Below are 24,431 nucleotides of genomic sequence, written 5' to 3'. Positions count from 1 at the left end.
TTTTGTCTTTCTACCCTTTTTTTTAACAATTTCCATGAAGCTTTGGCTAATTGGGGCAGCTGATTATTTGGACCAACATGTACTGGTCCTGATGTGCTCCCAGTTAACTAGAATCCACTATATTTCACGATACGCCATCTACAGTTTTTTAGGGTAATCTTTACTCTGAAAGAAGTTGTTTCTTCTCCTCTCAGTCTTAAATGGCTTATCTCTTATTCTTGGCAACTCTCTTATATTGCCAAACTCTGGTCATTGTTTCTGGGTAGCTGTTCTCCATCATCAAAATGGCAACTGAAATTTAATTTGGCCATTGTGCACAACCTTCAATGGGGTTTGTAGACCTCTCTGCTTTATTGGACACATTGCCACCTCCAAATTTACTCTTCCATTTTCTCACTGCAGGGGTCTGCAATCATCCCTTTCCACACCTTCCCATCCATTTGTAACCTACAATGGCCTCAGTCCCTGTTTATGTTCAGCTATCCCTGAATTATCCTTGTTCCTACCTCCTGCTTGTTAATTATACTGCAAAAGAAATATCTATATACTGATTCTGCTACAAGTTGTGGGCATCACTGACAAGACCAATGTTCCTTGTCCATTCTGCTACCATGGAGATGATAGTGCTGAGTCATCTCATTAGATATAAGACATAGGAGCAGAATTAGGCCTTTCATCCCCTTGAGACTCTCCATCATTCCATCATGGCTACTTTATTATCCCTTTCAACTCCATTTTCCTGCCTTCTCCCCATAACCTTTGACGCCATTTTTAATTAAGAACGGAACAAACTCTACTTTAAATATACCCAATGACACCCTCCACTCCCATCCATGGCAATGAAATTCACAGATTCATCACCCGCCAGCTAAAGAAATTCCTCTTTATCTCTCTTCTACATGGACGTCCTTGCATTCTGAGGTTGTGTCCTTTGTCCTAGAATTCCAACAGACAGGAGACATCTTATGCACATCCACTCTATCTAGGCTTTTCAATATTTGATAGGTTTTAATGAGACCCCCCTCATTCTTCTAAACTCAAGTGAGTACAGACCCAGAGCTACAAAGCATACTTCATACATTAACCCTTTCATTCCCCGGATCATTCTCATAAACCTCCTCTGGGCCTTCTCCAATGCCAGCAAATCCTATCTTAGATAAGGGGCCCAAAACTGTTCACAATACTCCTGTCCATGCAGCGATGGTACGCTCATAGTCTTGTTAGGTAGGTTATCCCATGATTTTAGTCCAACACTACTGAACCATTGATGATATACTGTACATGTCCAAATTGGGATAGTATGTGCACTGGAACATGGCAAGGATGTGATGGTTCTCCTAAGCCCCTGCTGTCCTCTGCTAGGTTAGTTTTGGAAAACAAGTTTTCAGAACTACAGTCAAGGCAAATCCTATAAATTGGTATCGTATGGAATGCATTGGATGATGGAAGAATAGCTTCTGTGAAGACCTAGATTATTAAGTTAACCCAATTTCTTTCTCTCCAAATGCTACTTGATGTACTAAGTATTTTATCTCAAACTTCCATCATCACAGTATCTGCTATTTTTCTCCTGTTCAAAGATATAGAAACATAGAAACATAGAAAATAGGTGCAGGAGTAGGCCATTCGGCCCTTTGAGCCTGCACCGCCATTTATTATGATCATGGCTGATCATCCAACTCAGAACCCCGCCCCAGCCTTCCCTCCATACCCCCTGACCCCCGTAGCCACATATCTAACTCCCTCGTAAATATAGCCAATGAACTGGCCTCAACAGTTTCCTGTGGCAGAGAATTCCACAGATTCACCACTCTCTGTGTGAAGAAGTTTTTCCTAATCTCGGTCCTAAAAGGCTTCCCCTCTATCCTCAAACTGTGGCCCCTCGTTCTGGACTTCCCCAACATCGGGAACAATCTTCCTGCATCTAGCCTGTCCAATCCCTTTAAGATCTTACACGTTTCAATCAGATCTCCCCTCAATCTTCTAAATTCCAACGAGTACAAGCCCAGTTCATCCAGTCTTTCTTCATATGAAAGTCCTGCCATCCCAGGAATCAATCTGGTGAACCTTCTTTGTACTCCCTCTATGGCAAGGATGTCTTTCCTCAGATTAGGGGACCAAAACTGCACACAATACTCCAGGTGTGGTCTCACCAAGGCCTTGTACAACTGCAGTAGTACCTCCCTGCTCCTGTACTCGAATCCTCTCGCTATAAATGCCAGCATACCATTTGCCTTTTTCACCGCCTGCTGTACCTGCATGCCCACTTTCAATGACTGGTGTATAATGACACCCAGGTCTCGTTGCACCTCCCCGTTTCCTAATTGGCCACCATTCAGATAATAATCTGTTTTCCTATTTTTGCCACCAAGGTGGATAACTTCACATTTATCCACATTAAATTGCATCTGCCATGAATTTGCCCACTCACCCAACCTATCCAAGTCACCCTGCATCCTCTTAGCATCCTCCTCACTGCTAACACTGCCACTCAGCTTTGTGTCATCCGCAAACTTGGAGATGCTGCATTTAATTCCCTCATCCAAGTCATTAATATATATTGTAAACAATTGGGGTCCCAGCACTGAGCCTTGCGGTACCCCACTAGTCACCACCTGCCATTCTGAAAAGGTCCCGTTTATTCTCACTCTTTGCTTCCTGTCTGCTAACCAATTCTCCACCCACACCAATACCTTACCCCCAATACCGTGCGCTTTAAGTTTGCACACTAATCTCCTGTGTGGGACCTTGTCAAAAGCCTTTTGAAAATCCAAATATACCACATCCACTGGTTCTCCCCTATCCACTCTACTGGTTACATCCTCAAAAAATTCTATGAGATTCGTCAGACATGATTTTCCTTTCACAAATCCATGCTGACTTTGTCCGATCATTTCACCGCTTTCCAAATGTGCTGTTATCACATCCTTGATAACTGACTCCAGCAGTTTCCCCACCGCCGACATTAGGCTAACCGGTCTATAATTCCCCGGTTTCTCTCTCCCTCCTTTTTTAAAAAGTGGAGTTACATTAGCCACCCTCCAATCATCAGGAACTAGTCCAGAATCTAACGAGTTTTGAAAAATTATCACAAATGCATCTACTATTTCTTGGGCTACTTCCTTAAGCACTCTAGGATGCAGACCATCTGGCCCTGGGGATTTATCTGCCTTCAATCCCTTCAATTTACCTAACACCACTTCCCTACTAACATGTATTTTGCTCAGTTCCTCCATCTCACTGGACCCTCTGTCCCTTACTATTTCTGGAAGATTATTTATGTCCTCCTTAGTGAAGACAGAACCAAAGTAATTATTCAATTGGTCTGCCATGTCCTTGCTCCCCATAATCAATTCACCTGTTTCTGTCTGCAGGGGACCTACATTTCTCTTTACCAGTCTTTTCCTTTTTACATATCTATAAAAGCTTTTACAATCCGTTTTTATGTTCCCTGCCAGTTTTCTCTCATAATCTTTTTTCCCCTTCCTAATTAAGCCCTTTGTCCTTCTCTGCTGAACTCTGAATTTCTCCCAGTCCTCAGGTGAGCCACTTTCTCTTGCTAATTTGTATGCTTCTTCTTTGGAATTGATACTATCCCTAATTTCTCTTGTCAGCCACGGGTGCACTACCTTCCTGGATTTATTCTTTTGCCAAACTGGGATGAACAATTGTTGTAGTTCATCCATGCAACCTTTAAATGCTTGCCATTGCATATCCACCATCAATCCTTTAAGTGTCATTTGCCAGTCTATCTTAGCTAATTCACGTCTCATACCTTCAAAGGTTAACTGAAAATTTAGAATAAATTGTGAATAATGGGTAAATTTACCAATGTTATTAAGTGATGCTTAACTTATGTGCAGTTTTGGTCACTTACCGACAGGGCTAATTTTAATGCAAATAAAATTGAAAGAGTACATAGAAAAGGATATAGATAGGGTAAATACAAGCAGATTTTTCTACTGAGGTTGGGTGGGACTACAACCAGAGGTCATGGGTTAAGGGTGAAAGGTGAAATATTTAAGGGGAACATGAGGGGAAACTTCTTCATGCAAAGGGTTGCGTGAGCGTGGAATGAGCTTTCAGTGCATGTAGTGAATGCGATTTTGATTTCAACGTAGAAGAGAAGCTTGGTTAGGCTGTGGTCTGGGTGCAGATCGATGGGAGTGGGCAGTTTAAATGGTTTGGCATGGACAAGATGGGCTGAAGGGCCTGTTTCATACTTTTCTATGACTATGACTCTTGAAAAATCTGTATTTACAATGTTATATCAGTCCGTTAAACATGGAAAGACATCCCTCATTAAGCAGACAATCATACACAAATCTTAATACTGTATACTACTCTCCTAACTTTAGGAGGATGGCAAAGGGGAGATACATTGATGTTAATAGTTCTAATCTTTGAACAAAAACAGTTTAATGTAAGTTCTTTCTTTTGTATGTACAGGCCTCCACTCATTACTGTGCTCAGACTTTTAGAGAGAGATTTCCAGAGAAAAGCCATACTAAAGAAGTTATTTACTTGCTCCCTTTTAAAGACATAGTCTGAAATTTATGTGAAACTTTCTAGTCCTCGGTAACATTGGACAGAGTGCAAAGGAGATATACCAGGATGCTGCCTGGATTAGAGAACATGTCTTATGAGGAAAGGTTAAATGAGCTAGGGTTTTTCTCTTTGGTGTGTTTAAGATTATGAGAGGTATAGACAGAGTAGGCATTCAGTGTCTTTTTCCCCAGGGTGCAGTGGCCAATACCGGAAGATATAGCAACACACACATAATGCTGGAGGAACTCAGCAGGTCAGGTAGCATTCTATGGAAAAGAGTAAACAGTTGATGTTTTGGCCCCAAACCCTTCTTCAGGACTGAGAGGGATAGCACAAGATGCCTGAATTAGAGGATTAGAGGGTAGGGGAGGGGAAAGAAGCTAGTGGAAAGCAGATAGGTTAACCTAGGTGAGTGGGAAAGGTTGAGGGCTGGAGAAGAAAGAATCTGATAGGAGGAGAGAGGGAACCATAGGGAAAAGGGAAGTGGGAGGAGACCCAGGGAGGAAGTAAAAGGCAGGTGAGATGAAGTAAAAGGTCAGAGTGGGGAATGGGGGAGTTGCAGTAATCTTTGTTTACCGGAAGGAGAAATTGAATATTCATGCCATCAGGTTAGAGGGTACCCAGATGAAATATAAAGGTGACCTCATCTTGGCACATGGATAGACACATCAGAAAGGGGATGGTAATCGGAGTTAAAATGTTTGGCCACCAGGAAGTCCTACTTGTGGCGGATGGTGCGGAGATGCTCGACGAAGCTGTCCTTTGGATTTCCAGCACTTGCAGATTTTCTTGTGTTTGTGATTTAATACCAGAAGGCATCCTTTTAAGGTGGGTGCAGGAATACTTAGGGGTGATGTCAGAGGTAGGCTTTTGTACAGAGAGTGGCAAATGCCTGGAACAGAGGAACATTTTTAGAAAGGTAGATGATGTTTATTAAAATGGAGGGTGTGTAGGAGGAAAGGGTTAGATTGATTGTGGAGTGGGTTCATCTAGGTCAGCACAAAAATGTGGGTCCAAGGGTCGATACTCTGCTGTTCTATTCGCTTCAAGTTGTCATTGTCCTAACTTTATCAGTTTTAACTTCAGGTCTGCTAATGAATGTGGAAAGCTGGGAGGTTGTTGAATATGCATTAGGTGTGAAAGCGAATATGAAAACTGATAATTTCTTTGGCACCTCTAGATATTGATGCACTTTGATTCATCTTACCTCAGCTAGCAGGACGTTTAGGAAGGACCATGTCTCATAGTGCTGGCGATCACCAGGGCTGAAAAGAAATGGAATACGTTCTGATGTGAAAAAAATGTCAGCTGGAGAGACAACTGAAAATTGCAAAATCTTGACTTTCAAAGTAGTTGGGCGCATTGAGAGTTAGAGATGCTACATTGAGTCTCGCTCCCAACACACTCAACAAGGGCTGGATCCAGATACATAATTATAGGTTGGGCTCAAAACCTGCGGAGTAAAATAGCATCATGGTTATGTACTGACTTAATAGATTCGGAGCCCTGGAGTCATGGATTCAGATCTGATCCATAACATAACTACTTGCACTTGAATTGTTAGGGAATAGATAGTAAATGGGATTACTACAGCTAATGAGATGCAAGGTCCATCCCTATGTGGCATAATTCTATGGCTCTATAAAGCTAGTTCCCTGCTCCATAAATTTCTTTAAGAACATGAGAATTACAAACAAGAGATGGCTATTTAGCTCCTCAAGCCTGTTCTGCCATTCGTCAAAGTCATGGCTGATCTATTTTAGAACTAGTTTTCATCACTGTCACCATGTCCCTTAATATCCAAAGAGATTTCATCTTTGCTTTTAGTGACCTCAGTGGCTGAGCATCTGTAGCCTACCAAACATGGAGCTGATCTCTCTTTTTCATGTACAGCACTTGTAAATTCATTCTTTCAGGAAATAATATTCAAAAAAAGTCACAGAAAGTGCAATGATTGGATAGAGATAGAAAAGTCATCTCCACTAATGGGTCAAATCAATTGATAGGGCATATCTATAAGGTAGTCATTAATCAATAAAGAATGTGGGAAAAGACTGACAATCTGAGTGGTTAGAATGAGGATCATTTGCTCAGGGAGTAGCTGAGTAGCACAAACACATTAAAATGGAGGCTAGATAAGCCCAGGAAGGATAAGTTATTGTACAATTTAGAAGGTGGCCCCTCAGTCCCTGTCCTTATACTGGTCATCATCACATTTATCCAACTCACGTGCACTTCCCATGATTCAGGACATTTACAAGGACAGGTGTGTAAAAAGGGCCCAAAGGATCATTGGGGATGCAAACCAACCCAACAACAATCTATTCCAGCTGCTACCATCCGGGAAGCAGTACCGCAGCATACAAGCCAGGACCAACAGGCTCTGGGACAACTTCTTCCACCAGGCCATCAGAGTGGCTGATTTGAGTGCACTCTATATTACATTGACTGTTCTATTTATTATAAGTTATTATAAATTACTATGATTGCACATTTAGATGGAGATGTAACATTAAGATTTTTACTCCTCATGTATGTGAAGGATGTAAGAAATAAAGTCAATTCAATTCAGTTCATTAATTCCATATCCTTCTATGCCCAGTTCACACGCCAGCCAAGATGCCTTTTAAAATGTTACTGTTGTTCTTGCCTCCATTACTTTCTCTGGCAGCTCATTCCAGGTACAAATTACCTTATGTGAATAATTTCCTACTGGGATCACCTTTAAACCCCCTCCCTCCCGCCATAAGCCTGTGTCCTCTAGATTTAGACATCCCTACCACAGTAAAGATAGACAGGGTACCTACCCTATCAGTGCTTCTCATGAGTTTAAATACCTCTATCATGTGGCCAATAGAAGGAGATGCTGAGGGGTAGAATGAAGAGGAGTGAAAAAAAGCTGCTCTGTAACATGAATTGGCTAGGGAGAGTGCTTTGCTTCTGTTTGGAGCACTCTTGCCTAGAAATTCATACAGATAGACTAGTGCTGAATGCCATATTGCTGTATGGAATTCGATGTTCAAGTTTATTTATCACGTATACAAGAAAACATACAGTAGAAGGGGTCATTTATATTGGCAACCAGCACACCTAAGAGTGTGCCGGGGTATCCCACATTGTCCACCTCTCATTCTGGCGTCAACTTAGCATAACCAACAATGCTTAGCAAACAATATAGAGCACAACAACAACAAAAACCTCCTCCTACCCATACACAGTCCTTTACCCCAGCACTAACTTATAGCCAGCCTCCAGTAGACATGGTCTCTGGCCACCAGACACCAGGCTTCACCATCCCCAGCGGATGCAGTGTTTCACAGACTCAGCTCCACCAACGGGCCTTGACATCTGGGCTTCCGATTTGATCATCAGAATCAATTCCAGGGCACACTGATCACTGAATACTAGACCATGAATTCTGGTCTCATCGATTCTTGAAATCTCTAATTCACAAACTAGCTTTCATTGCATTGAAATCGTAGGAAATAATTTTGGAAGGAGACAAAAACACATCTGTCACAACTACAGTGCCTTTAACTTAATCAGTGAACAGTTAACTTGAACAGTGAATGTGTATCTAGGCATCCAAGTAATTAAGTTGAAGCGCTTACTGTATCCAGTCTGAAAATCCACCATGATTCTTATAAAGAGTTTGTATCAATAATTGTTAACATTTTCAGGCTATGGGTTTTTTTTAAGCTAGCTTTTTTGTTAACAACCTTTGATCTCCTCCCTGGTTCTGCTTGCTGCTCTGTGACGTTTGCTCGGCTCTGTGCTGAACTGAGGCCGAGCCTGTGGCCTGCTCCCGCTGCTCCAGGCAGTCTGTGGGCTTGCTTTCGTTCTGAATGCTATCTGCTTACTTCTATTGCTTGCACAATTAGTTTTTTTCTCTGCATACTGGGTGCTCGACAGCCTTTTTTAAAGGGTTCTTTTGTTTCATTTGTTTTGTGGGTGCCTGTAAGGAAATGAATCTCAAGGTTGTGTAATGTGTACATACTTTGATAATAAATGTAATTCGGCGGATGGCGCTCAATGGCGACTCCTTCCTGTTCATCTACAGAAACAGCTTAATTTCTACCTTTGTTGTCTCTCCTTTTCCCTTCAGGGTGGAATGAGGTTCTGTTGATGACCCTGACCTGGGGTTGAGCTCGGACTTCCGCTCTTTGCAGTGGTGGGACCCACACCCAACGGCTCATGACCAGCCACTTTTCGATATCTCAAGGATGTAGCCCAGAAGACAAGCACGCCTTCGGGGTTCCGAGGTTTTGCGGCCCTGTGGATGGGCTGATTTTAAGCCAGTGCGGCTGAATGAAGTGTCTGGAGAGAGAACAGAACGTTAGGAACAGCAGGTCAGCTGTCAGAGGCTGTGTACTCAGCAAGTCATTCATTCATTCATTCACACTCTCTCTCTCCTCCCCCCTCACCTGTCTCTCTTTCTCTCCCCCCCCCCCCACCCGTTGGTGAGTGAGAGATTGTTGCCGATTCTCTGGACAGAGAACTCTGGGAAAAATGAGGCACAACAGACTTTTAAATCCGTAAGTCAGCGAGCTGTTTTGTTCTGACTCCCCCTCTCGCTGTGAAAGGGGACACCTCTTTTTCCCTTTATTAGGGGGAGAGAGCCTGCAGTATGTCAAATTGTCAGGTGAATGATCAGTTTTTGTTGTACCGCAGATCATGGTCTTTAATGACGACTTTGTTGTGACACGCTTGGTGGGTAGAGGATGATGACGCTTTCTGGATGCAATGGGTGGGGTGCAGTTGCTTTGCTGCTGCTTGTGCATGGTAGTGGGGAGTGGGGGGGGGTGTTTTTTGGTTCTAATATTGTAACTGTTATTCATTCTTTGGGGCAATTCTCTGTTTTCATGGATGGCTACAAAGAACAAGAATTTCAGGAGATATATTGCAAACATTTCTCTGACATTAAATGGAATGATTGAACTTTGAACTTTGGTGTGGGTGGAAATAACAACTGATTCAGTTAGCATGTCAATGGGATTTTACATTTTTTATGACTTCTTGCGTTGTTCATTCAGTCAGGATGACCTGATCACCCATCGCTCCTGGATGGCTCCCAATTGAGTCAAAAAACTTTCCTTTCACACTCGGTTTATCCAGCCAGCCTTTCTCAAGAAAGACAATGGATTCAGTTTCTCAGTAAGATGTGAGAGATTTCAAGGGCAGAAGTTCACTGTGACATATCCAAAGGCCAGGATCATTTCTCACTGAAGTACACAGAAAAGCTCTGCTTTCATCAACCTCATTCACAAACACTGTGCACTTGAACACTAAATTTCTTTTGGTTCTGTTACATATTACTTGGGCGATGGAGTATTACAACCTTCTGGCTCATTCTGTCTGTCTCCTCAGCTGCTGCATTCAAGCCCAGGCGCCTGTGAGCTTCAGGTGATGAAACTAATTACCTGGCATTGGAAGCAAACTATTCCTTGATGGCCCATTACTGTTAAACGGAAGCTATATGCTGGCAAGGCTGGCCACTGAATTAATTTTGTTATGATAATTTTCTTACTGCATTTGCACCAGCTTTCAATATTTGCTTGCATACTCCAGATTTTTATCACATGCTATTGATGTTGCCCTAGCCGTCTGATCTTGTAGCTGTTGACAAAGCAATATAGTGCAGAACTAATTTTGTTTTATACATAACGGAGATGTTTACACCAATCTCTTCTATAGAACCTTGCAAGATCATGCTTCAATACAACATGAATTAGTTGAGAATTGAAATAGATTTCCAAGCACTGTATAACACACTAAAACTGATTTAAAGTAGGGCACATTTCCAAAGAGCAACCAGATACAACTGACATTTTCCAGCTGTCTGATTAAACTGAGAATGTTTCTGACCACTGATTTTCACTCAGTTCCAGAAACCCACAGTGTTCGATCATAGACACTTTTGGTAGTGTTTCTCCTGAACTTCATATCTGTCTTCCATGCAACAGCACTGACTTACGTATAAAATATTTATATTTATATCCTGTATATGTATATTTTATATATCTCTTTCATATCTTAAAAAAGTGTGACTTAAAAAGGCAACATCTACCATTAAGAACCCTCACCACCCAGGATATGCCACCGTCTCATTGATACCATCAGGCAGGAAGTACAGGAGCCGGAAGGCACACACACATTGCTTTAGGAAGAGCTTCCTCCCCCCCCCCCCCCACCCCCACTATCAGATTTCTAAACTGACAATAAACCAACTTATGAACACTACCGCACTATTTTTGCTCTCTTTCTGCACTACTTACTAAATTTAATCTATACAGTGTATACATATACACAAACACAAGGAAATCTGCTGATGCTGGAATTTCAAGCAACACACACAAAAGTTGCTGGTGAACGCAGCAGGCTAGTCAGCATCTGAAGGAAGAGGTACAGTCGACGTTTCGGGCCGAGACCCTTCGCCAGGTGAGTCCTGACGAAGGGTCTCGGCCCAAAACGTTGTCTGTACCTCTTCCTAGAGATGCTGCCTGGTCTGCTGTGTTCACCAGCAATTTTTGTGTGTGTTGCAGTGTATACATATATACGTGTTTCTTATAGTGATTTGCTTTGTTTATATATTGTACTGTATTGTTGCTGCAAAACAACAACTTTCACTACATATTTCAGTAACAATGAACCTGATTCTGATTTTGTATGGGTGGTATGATAGCAAAGTTAAGGCAACATTTCACAATGCCATCAATCACTGATCAGGGTTCAATTCCTGCCACTGACTGTAAGGAGGTTTAACACTCACCCCATGACCCCCTGGGTGTCCTACGAGTGTCTCAGTTCCCCCCCACATTCCTAAGAAGCAGGTTTAGGGTTAGTGTGTTGTGGGCATGTGATGTTGGTGCCAGAAGCACTTGTGGGCTGCACCCAGGACAAACCTCACTGATCTATTTGGTTTGTTCAAATGCTGCATTCACTGTACATTTTGATGTTTCAATGTCTGTTACAAATAAAGCTAATCATTAATCTTTATTTTTATGTCACAAAGCAGTGCACCTCAGCCAATACATTACAGGCACAACCTTCCCACCATCAAGAATATTTAAAGCCAAAGTCAGGTTTATTGTCATAACCACAAGTACACATACGTACTTGTATGTGTACAAGTATAAAAAGTATTCACCTCCCCCCTTGGAAGTTTTCATGTTTTATTGTTTTACAACATTGAATCACAGTGGATTAATTTGGCTTTTTTGACGCTGATCACCAAAAAAAGACTCTTTCGTGTCAAAGTGTAAACAGATCTCTACAAAGTGATCTAAATTAATTACAAATATAAAGCACAAAATAATTCATTACATAAGTAGTCACCCCCTTCAAGTCAGTATTTAGTAGATGCACCTTTGGCAGCAATTACAGCCTTGAGTCTGTGTGGATAGGTCTCTATTAGCTTTGCCCATCTGGACGCTGCAATTTTTCCTCTTTCTTCTTTACAAAACTGCTGAAGCCTCGTCATACTGCATGGGGATCAAGAGTGAACAGCTCTTTTCAAGTCTGCACTCTGACTTGGCCACTTCAGGACATTAACTTTATTGATTTTAAGCCATTCCTGTGTAACTTTGGCTTTATGCTTGGAATCATTACTTGATACAAAACAAATCTTCTCCAAGTCGCAGTTCTCTTGTGGACTGCATCAGGTTTTCCTCCAGGATTTCCCTGTACTTTGCTGCATTCATTTTACCATCTACTTTCACAAGCCTTCCAGGGCCTGCTTCAGTGAAGCATTCCCACAGCATGATGTAACGTCCACCACGCTTCATGGTAGGGATGGTGTGTTTTTGATGATGTGCCGTGTCTGATTTACGCCAAACAGCATTTAGTCCGATGGCCAAAAAACTCAATTTTGGTTTTAGCACACAATAGAGCCTTCTTCCAGCTGACTTCAGAGTCTCTCATATACCTTCTGGAAAACTCTAGTTGAGATTTCATGTGAGTTTTTTTTCCAATAGTGGCTTTCTCTTTGCCACTCTCCCATAAGCTACGTACGGTGAAGAAGCAGGGCAATGGTTTTTATACACGCAGTCTCTCCTATCTCAGCCACTGTAGCTTGTAACTCCTCCAGTGCTGTCATAGGTCTCTTGGTGGCCTCCGTCACTAGTCCCCCTTTGCACGTTCACTCAGTTTTTGAGGACGGCCTGCTCTAGGCAGATTTACAGCTGTGCCATGTCCTTTCCATTTCTTGATGATTGACTTAATTGTACTCCAAGGGATATTCAGTAACTGGAGATTTTCTTGTATCCATCTCCTGACTTGTGCTTTTCAATAACCTTTTCGTGGAGTTGCTTGGAGTGTTGTTTTGCCTTCATGGTGTAGTTTTTGCCAGGATACTGACTCACCAGCAGTTGGACCTTCCAGATTCAGGTGTATTTTCACTACAATCATTTGAAGCACTTTGGCTGCACACAGGTCTCCAAAAGCAGATGTACATTTAACTAATTATGTGACTTCTAAAACCAACTGGCTGCACCAATGTTGATTTGGTAAGTCACATTAAAGGGGGGGTGAGGTGTTGAATACTTGCGTAATCAATTACTTTGTGTTTTATATTTGTAATAAATTTAAATCACTTTTTACAGATCTGTTTTCACTTTGACACCAAAGAGTCATTTTCTGCTGATCAGTGCCAAAAAAGCCAAACTAAATCCACTGTAATTCAGTGTTGTAAAACAGTGGTGCCCAACCTCCGGGCCGCGGACCAATACCGGGCCGCAAAGCATGCAGGGGTGCAGCGGTAGCCGGAGCGCACCCAGCACATCTTTAAGAAAAAAGCCGAAATAAACAAGCTAATTAATTAGGTGCCGCCCAGAAGCCAGTCTTCATTAGAGGAACTCAGATGCAGGGGGTCAATAACTTTAAATTCTTCGGCATTAAGGATCGATGTTTCTCTCTCTGAAAAGTGTCAGAGGATCTGTCCTGGGACCAGCACATAACTGTCATTACAAAGAAAGCACGGCAGCGCCTATACTTTTTTAGAAGTTTGTGTAGATTCAACATGTCACCTCGATCCTGACAGCCCTGTCTTTTCAGCCTGTCTGGGCTGGTGTTTAAATTGACCAAATAGTGGAACAGCTCCAGCGCCCTGGAAAGAGGAGTGAACATCACATAGAGTAAGTGAAATTGGCAACTGCCTCTGATCTGGGCCGATATTTACGAGCCGGGCGGCACCTAATTAATTAGCTTGTTTATTTCGGCTTTTTTCTTAAAGATGTGCTGGGTGCGCTCCGGCTACCGCTGCACCCCTGCATGCTTCATGGCCCGGAGGTTAGGAACCACTGTAGTTAAACAATAAAACATGAAAACTTCCAAGGGGGGTGAATACTTTTTACAGGCACTGTTTATGTACAAGAAAAGCTTACAGCAGCATGATAGGTACATAGCATCAGATACACAATAGTCACAAGAATAACATAAATTAACAACATGAGACACTACCTATATGAGATACTGCCTCAATAAGGCAACAGCTGTCATGAAAGATCCACATCTTCCAAACCATGCCATCTTCTCACAGTGGCTATTGGGCAGGAGGTACAGGAGCCTAAAGTCCCACACCACCAAGTTCAAGAATGGTAGAACTTCTACTGTTTACTTCTTAAACCAATCTGCACAACTCTAATTGGTATCTCAGTATAGCAACACTATGAATACTTCAATTACCTAGCATTGCAATGGACTTTCCAACTGTATTCTTTTTTATATAATTTTGTATAATTTACACTTAGCAGTTACTTAATTACGTACGCCTCTTTAATGAAAATATCTAATCAGCCAATCATGTGGTAGCAACTCAATGCACAAAAGCATGCAGACATGGTCAACGGGTTCATTTGATGTTCAGAATGGGGAAGAAATGTGAACTAGTGATTTTTACGTTGGAATGACTATTGGTGCCAGACAGGGTGGTTTGAGTATCTCAGAAACTGCTGATCGGTTTCCTAGGATTTTCATGCACAACGGTCTTCAGTGTTTGCAGAGAATGGTCCGAGAAGCAAAAAAAAAAATAATCCAGTGGGTGAGTGACAGTTCTGAGGGCAATAATGCCTTGTTAATGAGAGAGGTCAGAGAGGAATGTCCAGACTGGTTCAAGCTGACGGGAAGGTGACAGTGACTCAAATAACTATGCATTACAACAGTGGTGTACAGAAGAGTACCTGTGGTTGCAAAACACTTTGAACATTGAAGTGGTTGTTACAACAGCAGAATACTATGAACACACACTCAGTGGCCACTTTATGAGGCACAGGAGGCACCTAATAAAGTAGCCATTGAGTGTACGTCTTTCTTGTGAATATTGAGTCTCTCATGCTATGTGTGTATGCTGCGGCTGCAAATAAGTTTTTCGATGCACATTGCATATACGTGTTCTTGTGCAAAGGACAGTAAGTCCAACTTGATGACTTGGTAAAACCACAGTACAAGTGCAGAAAGAGATTTGCAATGACATCATAATTCCACTAGAGCGACGAGCACCGACCCGACTTAGCAACACTGCACAGCAACAGGCCATTCAGCTCACAATGTTGTGCTGTATTAGTTAAAGTAGTAATTAAAGGACTAACTACACTAACACACAGAAATGCAGCACAGTAGCGCAGTGGTTAGCGCAATGCTTTACAGTATGGGCAATCCGGGTTCAATTCCCGCAGCTCTCTGTAAGGAGTTAATACATTCTCCGAGTGGTTCCTCCGGGTACTCCTGTTTCCTCCCACAGTCCAAATTCCTACTGGTTGGCAGGTTAATTGGTCATTGTGGCTTGTCACATGATTAGGCTAGAGTTAAATCGGGGATTGCTGGGTGGAACAGATCAAGGGCCGAATTGGCCTATTCTGCACTGTGTTTTACTAAAAAAAATGCTGGAGGAACTCAACAGGTCTGGCAGCATAAATGGAAAGGAATAAATAGTCAACATTTCAGGCGAGATCCTTCATCTGGACTCAGCCCCAAACATTGAGACTTATTCCTTTTCATAGATGCTGCCAGACTTTCTGAGCTCCTCCAGCATTTTGTGTGCGTTACTCTGGATTTCCAGCATCTGCAGAATCTCTTGTATTACTAATTACTTCAGTTCTGTCCTTCCTCTGCAAGTTATGGAACTACACAAGAAGCTGTTGAATGTCACTATCACATTTGTCTACACCAGCACCCCTGCAGAACATTACAGCATCTTCAGTCCTACGTCAAAAGTTCCCTGCATACTACACACCAGCACTGTGGGAACACATTCACAACAAAAAGGGAAGCAGTTCAAAAGGGATGGAAATAAATCGTTAGAAGCAATGTCCAAGTATCCAGTAGTGACCATGTATCCAGCAGTGACCATGTACCCAGCAGTGACCATGTCACAGCAATGTCCATGTACCCAGCAGTGACCATGTACCCAGCAGTGACCATGTCACAGCAATGTCCATGTACCCAGCAGTGACCATGTACCCAGCAGTGACCATGTACCCAGCAGTGCCATGTACCCAGCAGTGTCCATGTACCCAGCAGTGCCATGTACCCAGCAGTGACCATGTCACAGCAATGTCCATGTACCCAGCAGTGACCATGTACCCAGCAGTGTCCATGTACCCAGCAGTGTCCATGTACCCAGTAGTGACCATGTACCCAGCAGTGACCATGTACCCAGCAGTGTCCATGTACCCAGTAGTGACCATGTACCCAGCAGTGTCCATGTACCCAGCAGTGACCATGTACCCAGCAGTGCCATGTACCCAGCAGTGACCATGTACCCAGTAGTGACCATGTCACAGCAATGTCCATGTACCCAGCAGTGACCATGTACCCAGCAGTGCCATGTACCCAGCAGTGACCATGTACCCAGCAGTGACCATGTATCCAGCAGTGACCATGTCACAGCAATGTCCATGTACCCAGCAGTGACCATGTACCCAGCAGTGCCATGTACCCAGCAGTGACCATGTACCCAGCAGTGCCATGTACCCAGCAGTGACCATGTACCCAGCAGTGCCATGTACCCAGCAGTGCCCATGTACCCAGCAGTGACCATGTACCCAGCAGTGACCATGCCACAGCAATGTCCATGTCCCCAGCTACTCGGGAAGGTGGTGTTCCCAGCAGATGAACTGTCGAAAACTACATAAAAATGAAATGAAATTATTTTACGTATGATATAGCACCTATTGTTGATGTTACCATATATTGTTGGTGAGCAATTAGTACTCTAATACTACCTTTCCAGTATGAACTTTCCAATCTGCGGCTTGTAAGGCATGAAAATGCCTGACGCAGGCCTCTCATGCTCAACGTTTCCCCCCTCCCCACCCAGCATGAACCAGAAACAGAATCAGGTTTATTAACACTGAATGCAGAAGAAGCTGTCCCAAATAATTTCAGTACAAAATTCACCACCACCAAGATGTCTACCACATTAGATTGAAAAGTGGCATTCATTGGCCACTCACAGAAAGGCAGCTTCAACTATCTTTGAACACTTCAGAAACAATTATATTTAAATGGTCATTCAGACTGAAGCTGTGTTATTGTTCAATCCACTCAGAACCAGACAGAAAAAAGTAAAAAGCGAGGGGAAATGGGGAAGGGTTAAAAACTCAAAGAGAATAAGGGGTACAGGGTCATGTGACAAGGAGTGAACTGACCCATGCTAATAGTGAGAAGACGGAACAAACTGTTGAAGAGAGTCTTTAAGCTCACAACGTTGTACCAAACATTAATCCCTGACTAAACTAATGCTTTCTACCTACATAATGTCAGCGACTCTCAATTCTCCATACATTCATTTGACTCTCCAAGAGCCTCTTTAGTTTCTCTATTTCATTTGGCTCCTCCACAACTCCTGGCAGTTTATTCCAAGCACCCACTACTCTCTGTGTAAAAAAAACTTGCCCCACACAGCTCCTTTGAAGGATTCCCCTGCCAAAGAAAATATCAACATGTCGACACTGGGAAAAAGATACCAGTTATCTACTTGATATGTACCTCTTATAATCTTATAATCTAGATTGTCAAAATTTGTGGATTGAGAAGAGATTAAGCAGACCAGGTACAGTATGTATTTCACTAGAGATCTAAAGACTGAGAGGACAAATCATTGAAACTCTGATGAAGAACTCCAACATGAAGTTTTTCAGATGATGAAGAGTCCTGATGAAATGTTTTGGCCTGAACCAATGACTGTTTACTCCTTTGCATAAATGTTGCCTGAGTGATTGAGTTCCTCCAGCATTTTATGTGTGGGATTCTTACAGGGTGGATGTTTCTCCTGGTTAAGGATTACAATCTGAAGAAAAAGATGGGGAGTGGGGAGAAACAAAGATGAGTATTTGGAATTCTCTCTCCCTGAGGGTTGTGGATACTCAGTCACTAAGTCCACTCATGCAGAGATAAAAAGATTATTAAATCTTTGGGAAATCAAGGGATTTGGGGATATTGCAAGACAGTTTTCTGGGGTAGAGTAGCAGCCATGATCACAAACAGCTCTGAGACTGGCAGCAAGTAAAACTGTAATATATTACCAGTGATATTTCCTAAAAACAGGTATAAACTTGTAATCTTACAGGTATGAATTTAATTCCTTTGGAAGCTGATGTTGGAGATAATTTAGAAAATGCAGTTTTAGGTAGTTTTCCTTTTTTCTCTGGTACTTTTAATTATAGTCTTGTAGTGGTGTGCTACACACAGCGCTAGAATAACCACACGGAGTCGGTGAGTTGGAGTTGCGATAAAGAGATTTATTCAAACTTCGCGGCCTGCTTTAAAGCCTTCCCGTTCCCGCCCTCCCTGGGGCGGGACTGCTGTGGGGAATGCATATTCCCAGACCCTTTCCACGCGTGGAATTTTCCCCCTGCTGGTTAAGATGGCCTGGCGCCCTTTTTGGGGCCGGCCCTCTGCCTGCGCGCGCTGTTTCATGAGCCGGTTCGTGGGTGCTAGAAAATGGGTCGCCATATAACCCCCCCCCCCCGCAAGAACCGGCGATACCTCCCCCAATGTCCACAGTCTGGATCGGCCTCTGTTTGGGAGGTCTGCCCCTGCGCCGCGGTGCCTGAATCTGGATCGGCTGCGTCAAGTCCACATGGGCCGGTTTGAGTCGGTCCACTGTGAAAACCTCCTCTCTCCCCCCAATGTCCAGCACGAACGTGGACCCGTTGTTCCTGATCACCTTAAATGGCCCCTCGTAGGGCCGCTGTAGCAGTGCCCGGTGTCCGCCCCGTCGTACAAAAAGAAACTTACAGTTCTGCAGGTCTTTGGGTACGCAGGTCGGGCTCTGTCCGTGCTGTGAAGTGGGAATGGGGGCCAGGTTACCGAGCCTCTCCCGTAGTCTGTCCAGGACTGCTGTGGGTTCTTCCTCTTGCCCCCTTGGGGCTGGTATGAACTCTCCTGGGACGACCAGGGGCCCGCCGTACACCAACTCGGCCGACAAGGTGTGCAGATCCTCTTTGGGCGCCGTGCGGATTCCAAGCAGGACCCAGGGAAGTTCGTCCACCCAGTTAGGCCCCTCCAGGCGGGCCATGAGAGCTGATTTCAGGTGACGGTGGAACACTCCACTAGTCCGTTCGACTGTGGGTGGTAGGCAGTTGTGTGGTGTAGCTGAGATCCTAAAAAGCTGGCCATAGCCGACCACAGGCTGGAGGTGAACTGGGCGCCCCTGTCGGAGGTAATGTGGGCCGGTACCCCGAAGCGGGCTACCCAGGTTGCGATCAGTGCTCGGGTGCAGGATTCGGAGGTGGTGTCGCTGAGCGGGACTGCCTCTGGCCATCTGGTGAACCGGTCTATCATAGTTAGGAGGTACCGCGCTCCTCGTGACACTGGCAGGGGCCCCACGATATCCACATGGATGTGGTCGAACCTCCGGCGGGTGGGTTCGAACCGCTGCGGTGGAGCCTTGGTGTGCCGCTGCACCTTGGCCGTTTGGCACTGCATACACGTTTTGGCCCATTCCCTGACCTGTTTACGAAGTCCATGCCACACGAACCTGTTGGCGACCAGCCGGACAGTTGTCCTGATGGAGGGGTGCGCTAAGTTGTGAATGGATTCGAAAACCCGCCGGCGCCAGGCTGCTGGGACGATGGGGCGGGGTTGGCCGGTAGCTACATCACATAGTAGGGTCCTCTCACCTGGGCCTACGGGGAGGTCTTGGAGCTGCAAACCGGAGACTGCAGTCCTGTAACTGGGGATCTCAGCGTCTGCCTGCTGTGCCTCTGCCAGCGCTGCATAGTCCACCCCCTGGGACAGGGCCTGTATGGTAGGTCTGGAAAGTGCGTCTGCCACGACATTGTTCTTTCCAGAGACATGCCGGATGTCCGTCGTGTACTCGGAGATGTAGGACAGATGTCGCTGCTGGCGGGACGACCAGGGGTCGGACACCTTAGTGAACGCAAAGGTAAGCGGTTTGTGGTCTGTGAACGCGGTGAAAGGCCTACCTTCTAAGAAGTACCTGAAATGCCGGATTGCCAGGTATAGTGCCAATAGCTCCCAGTCGAAAGCACTGTATTTGAGTTCGGGTGGTCGTAGGTGTTTGCTGAAGAACACCAGGGGTTGCCAGCGACCCTCGATGAGTTGTTCCAGCACTCCACCGACTGCTGTGTTGGATGCGTCCACCGTGAAGGCAGTAGGAATGTCCGTTCTGGGGTGCACTAGCATCGCGGCATTTGCCAAGGCTTCTTTGGTTTTAACGAAAGCGGCTGTGGCCTCTTCGTTCCAGGTAATGTCCTTGCCCTTACCCGACATCAGGGTGAACAGGGAGCGCAATGGTTCGGGCTGCTGAGGGGAGGAAACAGTGGTAGAAATTCACCATACCCACGAATTCCTGCAGGCCTTTGATTGTTTTGGGTCGGGGGAAGTGGCGGACCGCGTCTACCTTGGCGGGCAGCGGGGTTGCCCCATCTTTAGTAATATTGTGGCCCAGGAAGTCGATGGTGTCGAGTCCGAACTGACATTTGGCCGGGTTGATTGTAAGGCCGAATTCACTCAGGTGGGAGTAGAGCTGGCGGAGGTGGGACAGATGCTCCTGCCGACTACTGCTGGCTATGAGGATGTCGTCCAAATAGATGAATGCAAAGTCCAGGCCGCATCTCACCGCGTCCATTAGCCGCTGGAACGTCTGTGCGGCATTCTTTAGACCAAACGGCATTCGGAGGAATTCGAAAAGTCCAAACGGGGTGATGAGTGCTGTTTTGGGGATGTCGTCCGGATGTACCGGGATTTGATGGTATTCCCGGACGAGGTCTACCTTGGAAAAGATCCTTGCGCCGTGTAGGTTTGCTGCAAAGTCTTGAATGTGCGGCACAGGGTAGCGGTCTGGCGTTGTAGCCTCGTTCAGTCTGCGGTAGTCACCGCATGGTTTCCAGCCCCCCGTTGCCTTGGCCACCATGTGAAGGGGGGAGGCCCATGGGCTGTCGGACCGTCGTATGATCCCCAATTCCTCCATATTCTTGAACTCCTCCTTTGCCAGTTGGAGCTTGTCCGGGGGAAGCCTTCGAGCACGGGCGTGAAGGGGTGGTCCCTGGGTCAGGATGTGGTGCTGTACTCTGTGTCTGGGCATGGCTGCCATGAACTGCGGTGTCAGTACTGATGGGAAATCCGCCCGGACCCTGGTGAATTCTTCGTCAGACAGCATGATGGAGTCCAGGTGTGGGGCTGGCAACTTTGCTTCACCCAGGGAGAATGTTTGAAAAGTCTTGGCGTGGACTAATTGCTTCCCTTGCAGGTCGACCAGCAGGCTGTAGGCTCACAGAAAATCCGCCCCCAGGAGTGGTTGGGCCACGGCGGCCAGTGTGAAGTCCCACGTGAACCGGCTGGAGCTGAACTGTAGCCGCACCGTGCGGGTGCCGTAGGTTCGTATTGTGCTGCCATTTGCGGCCCTCAGGGTGGGTCCGGGTTCTCTGCTGTGGGTGTTGTAACTCGTTGGAGGTAAAACGCTGATCTCTGCTCCTGTGTCAACCAAAAATCGGCGTCCCGACTGCTTGTCCCAGACGTACAGGAGGCTGTCCTGATGGCCAGCCGCCGTAGCGATCGGCGGCAGCTGGGCCTTGGCGTTTCCCGGGAATTTGCAGGGTGGTCTACGGCGGCGGGCCTCCGTGCCCCACCGCTGGTGGTAGAAACACCATTGTTCGTTGGGCTCTGCTGCCAGGCCTGGTCTGGTCTGTCGTTGGGCACGCGGCTTGGTGATCTGTGCGACGGATGCCCCTCTCTCTTTCCTGGCATTCCACAACACATCTGCTCGGGCCGCCACCTCCTGGGGGTCGCTGAAATCTGCGTCGGACAGCAGCAGGCGTATGTCCTCGGGCAGTTGCTCCAGGAACGCTTGCTCAAACATGAGGCAGGGTTTGTGTCCTTCAGCCAGGGCCAGCATCTCGTTCATTAATGCCGGCAACGGCCTGTCTCCCAAACCATCCAGGTGCATTAAGCGGCGTGCTGGTTCGCGCCGTGAGAGTCCGAAAGTCCTTATGAGCAGGGCTTTGAATGCTGTGTATTTGCCGTCCTCCGGGGGCGACTGTATAAGCAGTCTCTTGGTCGAGGGAGCTCAGCACGTAATAGTAGCGAGTGGACTCCGAGGTTATCTGCTGAATGTGGAATTGTGCTTCTGCCTGTTCCAACCACAGACGGATTCTCAGCGGCCAACAGCTTGGCAGTTTTAACGAAACTGTGTGAACAGATGCAGCGTCAGTCATCTCTGGCCCAAATATCGTTTGGGCCGTCGGGGTCACCAAATGTAGCGGTGTGCTACACACAGCGCTAGAATAACCACACGGAGTCGGTGAGTTGGAGTTGCGATAAAGAGATTTATTCAAACTTCGCGGCCTGCTTTAAAGCCTTCCCGTTCCCATCCTCCCTGGGGCGGGACTGCTGTGGGGAATGCATATTCCCAGACCCTTTCTGCGCGCGGGATTTTCCCCCTGCTGGTGAAGATGGCCTGGCGCCCTTTTTGGGGCCGGCCCTCTGCCTGCGCGCGCTGTTTCGTGAGCCGGTTCGTGGGTGCTAGAAAATGGGTCGCCACAGTCTTACTTTTTATACTAGTCTATGTTTTACCCTCTGTACTTGATTCTATGTTTAATTTGTACTTCTTCATTCAGACCCTTGGGTAACTTTTGTCAAGTACTCCTGACAGTAAAGAGAATTCCAAGATGACCAAGATGGTACTATTAACTAGAACGATGTTTCAACTTGTGTTTATTTCAAGACTACAGTGGAGAAGCAGGAGTCTGGGCCAGAGTAAGACAGCTATGTCATATACAGTAACACTGAGAGGGTGACTGGGTGTAGAACCACATTGATGACATCAAATCTGTGGCTTTCAAGCACTCTTTAAAGGAGTGTTTCCTATCTCCTATCTGCAGATGCTGAAAATCTTGAACAACACACAGGAGTGCAGCTAAGAAACATGAAACGAGTAACACACACAAAATGCTGGAGGAACTCAGCAAGTCAGGCTGCATATGGAGAGGAATAAACAGCTGACTTTTAAGGCTAAGAACTTTCATCAGGCCTGGAATAGAAGGGGGCAGAAGTCAAAATAAGAGGGTGGGGGAAGGAAAGGAGTACAAGTTGGCAGATGTTAAAAAGGAGACCAGGTAGGTGGATGGCAGCTGGATGAAGAAGTGGGGATGGGATGAGAAACTGGGAGGTGATAGGGTGAAAGGGTAATGGGATGAAGGAAAAGGAATCTGATAGGAGAAGACCGTTGACCATGGAAGAAAGGGAAGGAGGAGAGGTCCTTCCCTCTGGTTCCCTTTGGTTTCAGCCCAGGTGAAGTGCTTTGGCCCAAAATGGTGACTGTTTATTCCCCTGCATAGGTGCTGCCTGACCTGCTGAGTTCCTCCAGCAATTTGTATGTGTCCCCTATCTTATGGTTCTTGCAGCTGGACTCCTAGTAAACATCACACACAAAATACTGGAGGAAGTCAGCAGGCCAGGCAGCACCTATGGAAAAGAGTAAACTGGCGACGTTTCAGGCCGAGACCCTTCATCAGGACTGGAGAAAAACAATGAGGTCAGAGTAAGAGGGTGAGGGCTGGGGAGGAAGAAATACCAGGTAGTAGGTGATAGGTGAAAGTGTGAGTTGGGGAGGGGTGAAGTAAGGAGATGGGAAGTCGATTGGTGAAAGAGTTACAGGGCTGAAGAAGGGGGAATCTGATAGGAGAGGAGGGAAGGAAGAAAGGGAAAGGGGAGAAGCACCAGAGGGAGAGGGAGGTGATGGGCAGGTAAGGAGATAAGGTGAAAGGGGGAAATGATGAAGGAGAGGACGGGGGTAGCAACACCGGAGGTTCGAGAAATTGATGTTCATGCCACCAGCAGAGGCTACCCAGATGGAATACAAGATGTTGCTTCTCCAACCTGAGTGTGGCCTCATCACGGCAGTAGAGGAGACCGTGGGCTGACACAACGGAATGGGAATGAGGAATAGAATTAAAAGGAGTCAAAAGTTATGGGGATAAGGCAGGAACTGGATACTGATTGTGAATGATCAGCCATGATCACAGTGAATGGTGGTGTTGGCTCGAAGGGCCGAATGGCCTATTCCTGCACCTATTGTCTATTGCCTATTGTCTATTAAAATGGGTGGTCCCTGGGAGATCCCACTTTTTTGGCGGACAGAGCGTAGGTGCTTGGCGAAGTGGTCTCACTGATGTACAGGAGGCCACACTGGGAGCACCTGATGCAGTAGATGACCCCAACAGACACATAGGGTCTGTTTGGAAAGACTGTTTGGGGCCCTGAATAGTAGTGAGGGAGGAGATAGAGGGACAAGTGTAGCACTGTGATACCTCCTGGAAAACACCACCAGGATATCCAGGAGACTTTGTCAAGGTATCTTTAACAGTTAAGCAACATTCACTCAGACATAATACACTCAGCACTGGAGGAACCCAGCAGGACAG

This window comes from Mobula hypostoma, chromosome 19 (assembly GCF_963921235.1).
Source record: "Mobula hypostoma chromosome 19, sMobHyp1.1, whole genome shotgun sequence".
NCBI classification, from domain to species: Eukaryota; Metazoa; Chordata; class Chondrichthyes; order Myliobatiformes; family Myliobatidae; genus Mobula; species Mobula hypostoma.
The sequence above is the reverse complement of the archived record's forward strand: the minus strand, read 5'-3'. Positions refer to the sequence as shown.